Source organism: Ursus maritimus, unplaced genomic scaffold, assembly GCF_017311325.1.
Source record: "Ursus maritimus isolate PB19 unplaced genomic scaffold, ASM1731132v1 scaffold_23, whole genome shotgun sequence".
NCBI classification, from domain to species: Eukaryota; Metazoa; Chordata; class Mammalia; order Carnivora; family Ursidae; genus Ursus; species Ursus maritimus.
In genome coordinates, this window is record NW_024424786.1 from 6,227,054 (window position 1) to 6,239,077 (window position 12,024).

Genomic DNA, 12,024 nt, shown 5'->3' on the forward strand with positions numbered 1-12,024 from the left:
GGGGGGGGGGGGGCGGCCGGGAGCCGGAGGGGCCGGGCCGCGCCGGGCCCCCGCGTTCCAGCTGTGGCGGCCCGCGCGCCCAGCTGTGCTTGGGGGTGCTTTGAGTGCCCCGCTGAGCGCGTGTGCTGGAGGAGAGACGGAAGGCAGACTGGGTGGGTGGGCATGCTCGAGTCTGCGTGGGAGGCGGTGGACAGAAGACAGGAGGGTCCGAGTGGGTCCCGATCTGGAGGGCGAGCTCACTGCCTCGGGGCGGAGAAGTGGGCTCACCTTGGCTTGGCGAGGGTGGGTGTCGTTAGATCAGAGGGTCCTAGTGCGGGCAGAGTGGAGCAAGCCCTCACCCCACATGGATAAGAAAAGCAGTGAAGATCATTCCCTTGGGGAACACTTGGCATATTTTTCAAAAGTGGTCCCACGCGCGGAGCGCTCATAGGTGCTTTGCGGTGTATCCAGCGCTTTCACAAAGGGGATCTCTCAACACTCCCGCTAAGTACAGGTTTTAATTTCTCCCGTATTTCTGATGAGGCAGTCGAGGCTCAGGGAGGTTACCTGACTGATTCAAGGTCTCACCGCCAACAAGTGGGGAAGCATAACTGAACACAACTCCTCAGATCCCCTCTTTCACCCCCCACCCAATTCCCTCAGGCATGCCTCTAATACATTCGAACATTCCAGCGACCCATTCCAGCTGAATGGGTAGAATGGGTCCCTTCCCAAGGCTGAAAAAGAGGCACTTAGGGAATTAAATCCAGGAAAAGCAATGGGAGGCAGCCAGGAGGGGTGGAAAAAGAGAACACCACCCTCAGCTGTATTCTTAATCTGATACCAACAGGATTGAGGAGTGGAAGGACCTGATGGAATTATAAAGATAATGTAATGAACTCTTACACCTTTGGAGACATTCTCACAGGTCCCTGGCCAAGAAAAAAAAGTTTACATCCGAAGAAAGAAGGGAAAACGGGATTTTAGAAGAATGCCTTGAGTTAGGGATATAGAGAATAAATACACATGTTCTCAGGAGGGATAGGGGGACACCAAGGGAAGCTCTTTTCTGCCCATTTCCCTAGGAGCTTCTCAGAGCCTGTTCTGAGGCTGCTTTGAGGCTCCTAGCCTTTACAGGATGCTGTCAGGCAAGGTCTCAGCTCTGCCTCAGGTTCTGGGAGAGGGGAGAGCAGAACCAGGCACTCTGGCAAAGGACAGGTGGGGTTGGGTGAACAGCCTGGGGAGAGCGGAGCTCAGGGTCCGAAGGCCTCTTTTAGTCTCTGACTCCGGAATGTCTTTGAAGCCGCAAGATGTTTCCTCCAGTATCCGCCAAAATAATGAAAACGTGGTGGCAGTAAATTGTCCAGCACCAGCGGCGGGAGTTAATCAATCTGGGTGATACAGCCTCTGCAAAGGTGATTGCTGAATCCGTGTAGACAAGTGGGAAAAAGTTATGAGATAATGTCAGGTGAAAAACGAGGAAACAAAATTGTGTGTTTGCTGTGATTATAGCCCCATGAAATATGTATGTTCGAAGGCAAGTCTGCAGGGGGCGCTCAGAAACGGAACCGGCTGCGGCCGCGGAGCAGAGCGCGGGGTGCGATAGCCACCGCCGCCGAGTTAGTGCCACTGTTCTTACCATCCTCTTTCTGTAAGAACGAGACGACCGCGGCTCAGAGAGATGAGAGGATGTGCCCACGGTCCCCTAATACGATTTTTCTTTTTAAGTTTTGTTGTTGTTCCAAGTTTTTTCTTCAGACTTTCCGCGAGGCTGCCATTTTATTTTTGTAGCAGCAATTTCAGTTTTCACACTTTCAGGAATGCTATTTTTCCTCCTAGTGGTGATAATCTATGTATTTTAAAAGAAAAGTCCCCAATCCTGGCTCTACCACTACGAGTTTGTGTGATGTGGGACAAGTTATTATTCTGGGCATCAAGTTCCTCCTTCCTAAATGAGGAAGATAATCATACACACCCCAGAGGAGTGAAATGAAATCCGAGGTATCAATATGCCTTGTAAACCAGGAAGATAGTCCAGGCACTTCATTCTCTGGGGGCCCACACCTGGGACACCCTTAGTCACTGCAGCTCATCTAATGGTGTCTCCTTTCCTTGACATTCAGCTTGGCCCAACCCACGCACTTTGCTCTTCCAGGACATTTGACATAAACAAAAGGCCAGGTTCAGCCCAAGCTGGACCCACGTGTAAAGGACTTAAGGGACCATCAGCTGGGACTAAGAGTGTGAGGTCTGGAGACTGGAGGGAGCACCATGTTTGCTATCTCTAGTGCAAACCTGCCATGTGACTGTGACCAAATTCCAACATTCCTATACCTAGCTTTATAGAGAGGATACTCATTACACTGCCCACCATGTGGGTGCTAGAGTTATTTTGGAAAGTGTGGAGTCAGGTGCACAAGGAGGCATGGAAGGACTTCTGCTGTAGCACGTATTATAATCTTGGAAACAATTCAAATGTTCATCAGTAGTGGGCTGGTTAAAACAAACCCAACAAAAAACACGGTAATATCCATACTGTGGAATAATGAGATAGGACGGAGAATAAAGTAGGGTTATATATCCTGACATGGAAAGATGTCCAAGGCATAGATACGGAGCAGCCTGTGTAGCATGAAACCATTTATTTCTACAACAGGAGACACAGAGCTACACGTGTCTCTGTGGGGAGGCGCTGGGTCTCATGCTTTCCCACTTTGGACAAGCCAGCATGCTTCTGATGCAGGGGACCAGAAGAGGGGCAGGCACCAAAAGCTAGCTCCAAGCAAAGGTATTCCCCCTTTGAGAATTCTCAGCCTTCCTCCGGCAACATGGAAAACCTGGGATGGCTCTCAGAGACCTGGATTCTTGCGCCCACGAGTCTACTGGGTGGGTGTGGCCGCAGGCAGGGCTCCTCCCTTCCTTTGTGCAGGGAAAGGGTTGGAGCAAACCTTCAGAAAAACTCCCTTCTGGCCCCATGTTGTTCAGGCTTTAGTGCTCTGCCTTTTTTTTTTTTTTTTTTTAGATTTATTTATTTATTTGAGAGAGAGAGAGCAGGGGGAGGGGCAGAAGGAGAGGGAGACAACAGATTCCAGGCTGAGATTGGAGCCTGAGGTGGGGCTTGATCCCAGGACCCTGAAATCCTGACCTGAGCGGAAATCAAAAGTTGGGGGCTTAACTGACTGAGCCACCCAGGTGCTCCTGTGCTCTGTCTTTATCTGGCTAGCCAGGTGTGTCAGTGACCATGGCAGAGGGGGTCATCAGGATGATAACGGTGACATAATAGAGTGGGGTGGTAGTTCAAGAAATTAACCCTTTTAATAACCCCAATCAACAGTGAGCTGATTAAAAACAAACAAAAACAAAAATTATGGTATCATCCATACTATGCAACAAGTATGGAGAATAAAGTCGGCGTATCTGTATAGACCCGAGAAGATGCCTTCTCCACTAGCCGCCCCCCCCCACTTCAGGCAGGTGACTGTGAAACTGGGGCCAAGTGGAAAGCAGACGATTGCTGTGTCAAAGCCTGTGTCCAGGGGGAGCTTAGAAGACTGTAAAATCACTAAAAAGAAAGAATTGAATTATAGACAAACTGTGATGGCTGGAACCTGGAAGGGAAAGTTCATGTTCCCTTTTCGGTCTACACCCTGCTCTATTGTCAAGAGGAGGGAAGGGGAGGGAGTTCTCGAGAACAAACCTGTGCCCACTCTCCCTGCCTGCCTGCTGTGCCTGTGTGTACTGGGCAGGGCAGGAGGTGGGGAAGGTACCCAGCAAGGGAAAGGCTGTGTGTAGGTTGTGCCAGAAAATCCACACCAGGACTATTTTGAAGAGAAGTTCCCTTGCCCCAGGGCCGGGCCACCTGAGTGACAGAGGCCTTGGAACCTCAGCTGTACTGGCATGGGTGTTTGCTGCAGAAACTGGATGGAGCCTCCCCAAGTCTCTTGGCACCACATAACTGGGGAGGTGTGGAAGAAACTTCAAGAAAGCCCCATGTTAACATTTTCTGCCCGCCTGGTGGAGCGGGGGCTTGAAATAGAAATTCAATCAAGTTCTTGTTCTTGCCCACTGAAGGTTTGGTCCAGGATCACGCTCAGTATAGTAGCTTAACCCAGAAGGGTGAGTCCACGCATGGCCTGGTTACTCTATATCCTTGAGGCCACTTGGAGTCAAACTTACTCTCTCATTGCAACCCCGAAAAGGCCCAGCTCCCCAACGCACGAGTAGAAGTGGAGGCTTTACTGGACTCTCCATGGGGAGAGGGAAAGACATGATTCTCATGCCTCACAGAAGGAACTTAGTGAAATTCCATCATTTCTTTACCCTCAAAGGTCTGGTCGCTTTTGTACATCTTATGTCTCCTCTTCCTTTCTTTCACACAGCCTTTCCGAAAAAACATGCTCCTCATTTCTTCCAGAACAATTCAGCATTTGCCTGTAGCTTGCATACACACTCAGCGTTTCTCAGGCATGCCTCATTTCCCTTCCTAAACTGCTGACCATCCTCAAACCTGCTGTCTTTCCGGACAGATGGCGTCGGGGGCAGGGGGAATAGGGAAAGAGAATAAGATTGTCTCCCTTTTGTTTCACCAACATTTGTTGAGAATGCGTAGTAATTGCCACACACTTCACCTGTTTTAAATCACAGAGTAACTGCCAGCAGTTACCATTAGCAGAGAAAACGGAGGCTCGGAAGATTTTCCCCCAAGATCACATAGCTGGGAATTGGTAGAGAAAGGATTCAAATCCAGTTATGCTCGGCTCCAAAGAGTGTGCTGTTAACCACTTCCCAAAGGGATGCTGGGGCTCCTGAGGATTCTTCTGTCCCTGAGAATTTATCTCCTGAGGAGGGAGTGCAGACCCCAAAGGACTGACCTTTGGGGAGTCCTCCCTGCCCATCTGCACATTCTGCCTTTTCTCTGTGTTAGAGACCAGAGGAACGGCCCCGTCATAGCATCAGTCACTGGCATCGAATGGGAGGACTTGAGAGCCCGGGGCCCTGTGGACTGGGGCCTCTTCCTGTGGGTGAAGGGGGCACACAAATGACCCTGCAGAGATTTGCTTTGGTCAACTTCCATTAACGACAAACGGGAATGACTGCATGTGAGCCGCACAGGGACCCCATAAGGTGTGCTGGCCTGCTCCTGTCCCCACCCGAGGCCGCCCTGAGGCAGAACCTTCGTCTGGCCTCAGACAAAATGGACACCTCTTTCTGGCACAGGCTGGCCCTCCGACAGGTGCCCCTGGCAGGCACAGCAGGCTTCAGCTGCCTGGGCCTGAGGGCCCTGCCAGAGCTGGGGCTGAGGCCAGGTGAGGTGGGTGCCGCTGGACAAACTGTTGTAGCTTCCTCCCCTCCCCCCAGAAAGATCTCAGCTCCTGTCCCCTGAGCAGCGGCTCCTGGACCTGGACTCCGTGCTGGGGAAGTTCAGGTCCCAGCTTACCCCTGACCAGGCCTGAGCAGAGGCAAGCCATCCTCCCTGACCCTCAACTGTAAGGAGGAAGAAAAATCCCCCTCGTGGACCACATGTGTGAGAAAGCCTGGCACACTACCCCTCATGGCAGGCTCTTCCATTTTCAGATCAGCAGATCCCAAGACACTGATTTCTTCCCCCCTTCCCCCCATCCCAGTTTTATTGCGGTTTAATTGACATATAACATCATACACATTAAAGATACAACATAATGATTATATATATATATACATATATATATAAATGATTACTATATAGGTTCAGTTAACACCCATTACCTCACATATTTATAATTTTTTTCCTTGTGATGAGAATTTTTAGGACCTACTCTCCCAGCAACTTTCAGATGTATAATATTGTCACCTACAGTCATTATGCTATACATTACATCCCCCAAACTAATTTTTCTTAGAACTGGCAGTTTGTACCTTTTGACCCCCTTCACCCACTTCCCCCACCCCCCACCCCATCCCCTACCTCTGGGGACCCCCCATGTGTTCTCTGTTTCTGAATGCAGCTTTTTAAGATACCACGTGTAAGTGAGGTCATACAGTACTTGCCTTTCTTTGACTTATTTAATTTAGTTTGATGTCTTCAAGTTTCATCCAGGTTGTCACAAGGGGCAGGATTTCCTTCTTTTTATGGCCCAGTGATATTCCATTGTGTGTATAGACCACATTTTCTTTATCTATTCATACGCTGATGGGCACTTAGGTTGTTTCCATGTCTTGGCTATTGTAAATAATTCTTTTTTTTTTTTAAGATTTTATTTATTTATTTGACAGATAGAGAGACAGCTAGAGAGAGAGGGAACACAAGCAGGGGGAGTGGGAGAGAAAGAAACAGGCTCATAGTGGAGGAGCCTGATGTGGGGCTCGATCCCATAACGCTGGGATCGCGCCCTGAGCCAAAGGCAGACGCTTAACCGCTGTGCCACCCAGGCGCCCCTATTGTAAATAATTCTGCAACACTTACTGATTTTTAATACTTGATTGAGTTCCTACCTAGAACTTAAGTGGGCCAGAACAAAGTGCCAAGCCCTTTATTGCATTAACTGGCTTGATCGTCATCTCCCTTTAAGGCAGGTGGTATATTTGTCATTACACAGGTGAGAATAAGGCAAAGAGGAAAACCCACTTGCACAAGGACCTCCAGCAAATTAGGTAGCGAACCCGGTTCCCACTTGGGGCATCCTGCTGAGAAATGAGTGAGTCGGGGGCAGGGGTGGGGTAAATGAGCAAGACAGAAAATGGTTTTGAAAGTGATCTAATTGGAAGGGGCTGTGAGTCAGCACATGGGGACTTGTCTGGCAGTGGTGTCTGCACAGCCAGTCCACGGGCCTTATTTAGACTTGGCTGCTTGAGCCTGTGCCTGCATTTAACATGTATGGGTGACTTCCTTGTGCGCAGGAGAAACTCAGCTCATCCCTGGAAGTAAGTGTGGGGCATGCCTGCGACCGCGATTCCGTCAGAGAGGAGGGAAGAAGACCCTTCTCTCTGGTGCTTGGGCAGTGCAAGACCTCTCCATTCAAGCAAGCGGAGACCCGGAGAGGAAGCCGGGTAGGGGGGACAGAGAGTTGGGGACAAGAGAGACAGACTCACAGCCGCTACCTAACATTTACGTGCTCTAGGGAAACATTGCTAAAGTACTCCCCTCAGCTCCACATAGTCGACATCTATTTTTAGCTAAAATGAGTACATTAAAAATTCAAATTGGTAAATATGTTTCATTTTAAGCTTTTTGGATAATCAAGTGTGCCCTTAAAGGTAATCATTGAATGATGTGGGTGATCTGGGGCTTGGGCAAAGGAGAGAGTCTGGAGAAGTTTTGTTTAAGGAAAGTGAGCCCCGCGGCTTGGAGAGAAGCATCACCTTTTCCATCAGAGCTGGAGAATTCAAATCAAATTCTTCTGCTGGTCAGGCCCTTGGCGGGAGAGGGTTGGGGAGAGAGTGTTGAGGTGTTGCTTGCTCCCCTAATTAGGAGAAATAACCTGGCTCAAGAATGGATGCTCAGGTCTGTAACTGAGGCAACTAGCCAGTAAATTAGCAGACATTTATTAGATATCCATTGGCTGCCAGCTGGGTTCCCTTGTAACCCTGCAAAGTATTATTGAGTCCTTGGGAAACTGAGGCCCAGAGAGGCTAAGGGACTTGCCCCAGCTCACACAGCCAGTGCGATGCATAGCCTAGATTGAAATTTGGGTTCAGTTGGGTCTGGAACCCGTGTGCTTCCCATACCAGAGGTTCTCAAAGTGTGGTCCCTGGACCAGTAGCATCACCTGGGAATTTGTTAGAAATCTACTAAATCTGAAATTCTGGAAGTAGAGTTTAGACGTCTATTTTGGCAAGTCTTATGTGATTCTGATGCACGCAACATTTGAGAACCATTGCTCTCTACCACCTTGTCCTCTGATAAAGAATAATAACAGATTGTCCCTCTCTTCAGGGGCCTACAATCTGGTTGGAAAACACAAGATGAACGCATGTATTAAAAAAAAGAAAGGTGACTGACCTTGGAGAGGTAGACTCCTGGAAGCTTTGGGGGAAAGGTGGTCTTGAGGGGTGGCCCAGCCTGTACAGGTGAAGAAGAGGGGAGACTGGCTGGGGAGGGATATCCGTGTGTAAAGTGGGGAGGCTGGACTACGACTTTACAGACGCCATGAGTGATCCAGTGGATAGGGCACATTGAGAAGCGTCATGGAAAACAAGGAGGACTGGATTGCTAGCTCTCTGGGATTTTCAGCTAAGGAGCTCCCCACATAGATTACGCCCCTACAGAGAGCCACTCTTCATTTGACAACCCACAGTGAGGGAGCACCTGTTGTGTGTGCCCAGCACTGGGCAAAGGAAGCTAAACACAGGTTCTCTCACCCTCTGACTACCTGCTTCCCAGCTTTCAGCACTGGGCTCAAGTGTTACGTCCTTGCTAAAGACTTCCCTGAGCCTCCTCCAAGCTGGGCCACTTCAATGTCCCTCCCTTGGGTCTTTTGTACAGTCCCTGTCGCTGCCTTTACCACCCAGTGCTGTGAGGGTTCATTCAAGGTCTGTCTGCCCCACAGGCCTGGGGGCTGCTTGAGAGCTGAGACCGAGTCTTATGTAGCTTTGGTTCTAGCACAGAGCAGCTGTTCAGTCTCAATAAATATCTGATAAATGAATGAATGAGTGGACAAATGAGCGAACGAATCAATCGGTGGTAATGTTTACCCATGGACATAACAGCTGTGTGCTTGCTCGGCTAAGTGAAAAATTGATGTCTATAAATTGGACTCAACTTTCCCATTGACTTACGTTACATCATTGAAGTGCATTTTCTTTGTTTTTGACAGATTTTTCATTAATTTGTTGGTATATCTTTACTGAGCACATACTGTGTGCTAGGTGCCCTCCTCATTGCTGGAGATAACAGTAGTGAGTACAGGGCTGACACCAAACGAGCTCACTGTTCAATCTCTGGAGAGTTCCTAACAGCTTGCTAGTAAGTTTTTTGTTTTTTGTTTTCACCGTCACCCTTTTATGAGAGTGCGTTTAATCTCTTTTGGGCCGGAGATACATTTGAAAACCTGATAAAAGCTTTGGATCATTTCTTCAAAAGGAGATTCAAATGCCGGGGTTTATAACCTCTCCCTAAATCCATCCGTGCACCCTGAGTTAGCAACTGCAGGCCTGAGGTGGCTGCTGGAGGGGGTGTCTGTTGGACTGTGCTGAGGGTTTAGGGCCACATCAGGCAGAATTTTGCTCCATGGTATCTGTCAAGTGAATGATGAGGCCCGAACAGTGGAGTCTGCACTGACTCTCTGGTCTCGGGATCGTCCTTTGCCGAAGAAGATCCTGTGGGCAGAGTGACCAGCTCTGCAGCTCACAGGCAGAGAGGTGAAACTCGGCTTCCTCTGAGGTGACTGCCTTCCTTGCTTGTCCGTGACGCCAGCTGAGAACCTCTGTTGGTTGCCCACCTGTGACCAGCAGGTGGACTGGGGGGAAACACAATTCCTTCAATTTCTCAGTGCTCTTATGAAATGCCCTGCCCTCCTGATACTTGCGAATGTATAAGAGATCAAGATGGAGAGCTCTTGTTTTCACTTTCCCCGGAAGTGCATTGCCTTTCACACACCCCGAGAATTAGGTCTGTAGCCATTTTTCCAGATAATCGCTCTCATCCAAAAGGATAAGATGTACCCAGCAATTCCACTTGTGGGCGTATGTCCAAAGTAATTGCAAGCGGAGTCTCAGACAGACATATGGACACTGATGTTCATAGCAGCGTTATTCACAGGAGCCAAACGTGGAAGCGACTCAAGTGTCCATCACGATGAACAGGTGAGCACAGCAGTATACCCACACAATGGAGCATTGTGTCCTTAAAAAGGAAGGACATGCTGACACATGCTACAGCATGGGTAAACCTTGAGAAAATTATTCTAAGTGAAATCAAAGACTAATACTGTAGGATTCCACTTATACAAGGCACCTAGGGTAGTGAAATTCACAGAGACGGAAAGTAGAATTGTGGTTGCCAAGGGCTGAAGGGAGGAGAGAGTGGGGTGTTGTTTAATGGGCCCAGAGATTCAGCCCTGCCAGACAGAAAGAGTTCTGGAAGTGGATAGTGGTAATGATTGCCCCATAATGTGTATGTGCTGAATCATTGAACCGTGCACTTTATTTTTTTTTTAAGATTTTATTTATTTATTCGACAGAGATAGAGACAGCCAGCGAGAGAGGGAACACAAGCAGGGGGAGTGGGAGAGGAAGAAGCAGGCTCCTAGCGGAGGAGCCTGATGTGGGGCTCGATCCCAGAACGCAGGGATCGCGCCCTGAGCTGAAGGCAGACGCTTAACCGCTGTGCCACCCAGGCGCCCCTGAACCGTGCACTTTAAACGACTAAGATGGTAAATTGTATGTTAAGTGTATTTTACCACAACTTTTAAAAAGGATAATGAAACTTCTCTGATCTCCCCAAGAGGCCCAAAAGGTTATAACCAGGACCGGGTTCCTAGGTTAAACCCCTAAGATGCCAGAAGACTAGAGCTCTATCTCCCTAGGTGTGTACATTCCAAAAGGGGAGGGTGAGAATCTACGATCCTTTCCATCGCTTCTCAAAGAAGTAAAGTTTTTCTCGCCTCCCTTTTCTGGAGGGCAAGGGGATGGTTGCCTCTCCTGTATATAAGTGGAAAAAATCCCTTGCTTCCCATCCCTTGCCTATAGAGTGACCCACCACCCATGTAGGAGATTTTTCCATCTGGTTTTCATCACGTGACCCTGGGGTAAGGTCTGGGACCAAGGGAAAGGGGGAAGGGACACAAACAGACTTTTCATTTACTGAAAGGTAATTGATAGGAAATCGGTCTCTGTTATAGAGTACCTCATGTGCACACTCAGGATAGAATGAATAAAGATGGCTATTGAAAACCCAACCTGTATGCACGCGCACACACACACACACACACACACACACACACTCAGCTGGGGGCCTGCTGGGGAGATCAGTGCTGCTTCGCTAGAGAGGGAAGTTGCACGGAGCACTTTCTGCATTTACATGCCTGGGGGGGGCAGTTCTTCCCAGCTGCTGTGGTTGTAAGTGTGGGGGGCGCAGAAGCAGAGTAAGGAACAAAGAACCCACCTTTGGGGAGCCCCCACCTTTGGGGTGCCGCGGGCCCCAAGCTGCTCTTCTACAGCGTCTATGCCAGATTTTTAAAACGTTACGTTCATTTGGGATCTAAAAACTGTTTCTAAGCATCTTATCTATATTCCTTTTGATTCTTATCACTTTTTGGAGTAGGTACTATTTATATCCCTTTTATTGTTGAAGAAAGGGAGGTAAGGCTGAAAGAACACAGCTCTCACTTCTCCGGACATTTGGGAAGCAAGGGTTGGAACTCCTGCTTCTTGGCCCTCAGGAGTTCTGTGGTCACAGCAGACTCTTCTTTTCCCCATTTCTTGTCCCCAGGTGGTGGCCAAGGAGCCAGGCCTGACAGCTGGGAGCTGGTGAGGGTTCCTCACATCACGGGAGGGTCCTGGCCTCTTGAATCACATGCTTCTCCTGGAGTAGATCACAGGGAGAGAGGGAGCTGGTGGAGGCCTTAGGGGCTACTGCTCTGTGCCTTCCCAGAGCTATTTCCCCTTCCTCTGTAACAGCAGCCCAATATTCCTTTCGGAATTCACTCTGCTTCACTCAGTGCCTGGGGTGCTGGTGGGACTCCATGGGTGGACATGGGACCCAGGCCTGGCCAGTCAGGGAAGACCTTACCACCAAGTCAAGCTAACCAGAGTGAAAGCTCAAGATTTAGCTGAGACTATTAGAATAAGCATACGCTTTTCTTACTGATGTATGAGCTGAAGAATATGTTGTGAATGCTGGAGGCCATCTTGGCATCACACGGGAAGAGCTCATCTGAGAATGTAGCCAACTAGAGGAGAGGAGAGACAAGAGGTGGCGTGATGGGTCATTTTATGAGTCAATTTGGTTAGGTCACAGCACCCAGTTATTTGGTCAAATATGCCTGGATGTTGCTGTATGGGAATTTTTTAGATGAAATTAACATTTAAATTAGTAGATTTTGTGTAAAGAAGATTATCCTCCATAAT